The sequence below is a fragment of the Odontomachus brunneus genome, unplaced genomic scaffold, assembly GCF_010583005.1.
Source record: "Odontomachus brunneus isolate Ranch 3 - 2012 unplaced genomic scaffold, Obru_v1 Obru_scaffold_070, whole genome shotgun sequence".
Classification (NCBI taxonomy): domain Eukaryota; kingdom Metazoa; phylum Arthropoda; class Insecta; order Hymenoptera; family Formicidae; genus Odontomachus; species Odontomachus brunneus.
The window spans coordinates 89,324-92,929 of NW_022639520.1; positions in this window are offsets into that span (position 1 = coordinate 89,324).

Genomic DNA, 3,606 nt, shown 5'->3' on the forward strand with positions numbered 1-3,606 from the left:
TCCTTTCCTGTGCCCACGATTCCTTTTCCGTTTCCAGTTTACATATTACCCTTCTGTGTTTATCCAGTTCCAATACCCATTCTACATCGTCATTTTCATACCTATTCAATAGCTCGTTCCTTTCTCTTAACACTCCTTCTAGTGCTTCCGTTCTTGTTCTGAATACCTTTGCAATTTCTTCCCCATATCTCACCATTTCGTCTTTGCTTCTCGTGATGTTTCCCTTCTCCACCCCACTCATCCTCTTGCTTCTCCCTATTATGTCGCCGATGTGCTCAGCACTTTGCCTAAGATAATGGAGCCGTGCGAGCACAAACTCCCTGTTCTTATCCATTTTGTGGGGATCCGCCCACTCCTCCTTCTCTTCCACGTCCGTCCCCTTTTCCTCTTTCCCTATCTTTTCCTTTACCCCTGTCCCAGTCCCTTCCTCTATCTTCCTTCTTTTTCCCCCTCCTTCCTCACTTTCCCCTTCCTTTTTCCTTGATTCCCCCCTTCCATCGGTGGTCGTCAAATCCACCGGCGTGCCCGCCGTAGACGCGCCGGCTTCCTGTGGCCCATCGTCTGTTGACGACAAAGGGGGGCCTGGGACCATAGCCCCCCCATGCCGGCGCGACACCTCCGACCTGCCGCAAGTCTTTGCTTTTATTTTTTCCATCATATTTAAGATAGGGGGCATGACGGCGGCCCCCCAACCCGGGCGGCTTTTCGGGCCGCCCCCTAGGGCGGTTTGGCTCAACAGAGCCTCAGGAGCCCGCCCTGCCCCCGCTGTGGATCCCCGGTGAAGTATTCACCGAGGATCTTACTACTCCCGGGCGCAGCTGCCCACCCGGGAGGCCGGTTGCCGTACTGACATAAGGGACCCGACTGCCCCCGCGGTGAGGACGGTTCACCCGCACCGGCTGCCCTGAGGACAGCCGGGCGCGCTCGCCCCCCTCTGAAACTCTCGGGCGCCGCTGCCCACCCGAGAGACCGGTGCCATACTGGCATAAGGGATCCGGTACGCTCCCTTGCTGTAGGCGCCATTGGGCTTCCCTCCCTCTCTGAAGCGAGAAGGAGGGGAGCCCTCCGGCTCCTAATACTCATGGGCGCAGCAACCCACCCATGAGGGCCTTTTAGTCGCCTTTTACGACACGCAGGCCATACGTTGGGGGTATTCTTTACGTCCGCCACCCACGCGGACAAGCGATAGGACACCTGAAATGTTCGTATTGAACGAAGCGAGTCAGGCTAAATACATGAGCGACATTTTTTCAACTAAGAGAATGATTATAAACGACTGCATATAAAAAAAATAAGAAACTTAGCGCAGCCAACATTGCATTTTTAAGATCCTTGGGATTCATTGTACGAAAAAATACGTGAAGATGGTCGACATTTTGAACATTGGGGGTGAGCCCATTTTTGACGATTGCATCGTCAAGATCGAGACTCACACGTACAATCCATATGCCAATACATCTTTTGGGCACAGTGACGAGATACGAATACCGATACAACAGCAGGATTTGTACACGTTACCATGTGAGAGTTTTCTCTACCTCGAGGGCAAGTTCATGCAAACGAGGATAGAAGGTGATAACCATGCAGTTGAGATATTGACAAATAATTGCGCAGCCTTTTTGTTCGATGAAATCCTGTACGAACTCTATGTTGTGGAGATTGACCGTTGCAGAAACGTTGGAGTAACGAGCACGCTTAAACACTATGTATCGCTGACTCGTGACAAAAATTTATTGTTGAGGAACGCTGGTTGGGATCTCTCGAGGAACATGTTTGCGGGATACTTTAATTATTGTGTCCCACTCAACACATTGCTAGGCTTTTGTGAGGACTATAAACGGATCATAATCAATGCTCGTTACGAATTGATCTTGATAGGTTCACGCAACGATTACAGTTGCTTGGTGGGACATGCAAACTCTGATCCAAAGATTGATTTGTTCAAAATACAATGGTAAATGCCTCACGTTATGCTGAAAGATGTAAACAGACTGTCTATGCTGCGAGTTCTGGAAAGCGGCTGATATTTGAGCATGAGTTTTCGCTCGTAGTATTTATACGAATTTCCACTCCTACAGAGCACGACCAAGCATTCGTGGGCTGTCAAGACGGCGACTCAGCTGGAGAAGCCGCGTTACGTCATCTTTGCTCTGCAGACTGTTCGAAAGAATTCTTTCACTGGTAATGTTACCATATTCGACCACTGTAATCTGACTAACGTAAAACTCTATTTCAACTCGGAATTTTATCCGTACGACGATATAAATTTGGATTTCGATAAACAGAGATACGCCGTTTTGTACAATATGTACGCACATTTCCGCAAATCATATTACGGATGTGACAACGACAATGTGTTGTTCGATCCCATACAATTTATTACTCATTATCCGTGTGTGGTCATTGATTGCTCGCGACAAAACGAATCCATCAAGACCGCCACTGTCGATGTGAGAATTGAATTCGACTGCAAGGAGAATATACTGATGGATACCACAGCTTACTGCCTTATTCTGCACGATCGCATTGTGGAGTACAGTCCCCTGACCAACATTGAGCGCAAAATCACATAAAAATGAAGGTGCCTACATTTGTGGACCTGCAAGGATTCACGGTTGAAATGAGATTTATCGTAAAAGAGAGCGATACTTAGGAATGGAACTATTCTCTTCCATTATGTTTTTGCGAGTCCTATGCCGTGGCATCTTCTCACGAGAGCTGACAAATCGAAAGCAGCATAGTTGGCGGCTAATCATCATGGTCTGCAATGGAATGATGGAATTGTCCCATACAACAAAGCGAAATGTTTGATCACAGACGCTGTGATCAGCGAAACCAGTGAAGAATCCAAACTTGTCTACGTCAAGGGATACGAGAAACGAAAGTGGCTGACGAATCTCCTCGATGATGATGTGAGGGGCAAAGTGATCGTTGAGACTCTGGATGCGGATTATGAGGATATGGTGTTATTGGACAAACTGAATGAACCCAACATTTTACGATGTAATAATTATACAAAACATTGTACGTTACAAAATGTACTAAAAATATTTAATTGGTGGTGGTGTCAGCTTTAGAAAGAATTGTTTAACTTTGATATGTATAATAAATTTTTATTATATTGTGTGGTTACATTTATTGATGATACTCTTTAATAATAATAATAATAATAATAATAATAATTTTATTTATCCAATAATAATATATAATAATATATAATATATAATAATAATAATAATAATAATAATATATATATAATAATAAATATATCAATATAAATTAAGGATTATTTCAATTTCGCCGTAATTGATTTTAATTATTTCTACTTCCTCATCCTCCTCTCTTCCTCCTCCTCCTCCTCCTCCCTTTCCTCGGTATCCATATCATCATCTTCCTCTCCACTGCTAGCATCAATTAATTCGATGGTATTTTCTTCTGAAATCAAATTTGAAGATTAATTTTAATTGTTTCATATACACAGAAAAAATTAAAAATTTTATGTGAAATTATTTCAATAAATATTGTGTGCTGTCTTACTATTATCGGTCGACTGTTCCTCATTTTTATGCTCCTCCTCCCTCTCATCAGCCTCCATCTCCTCCTCCA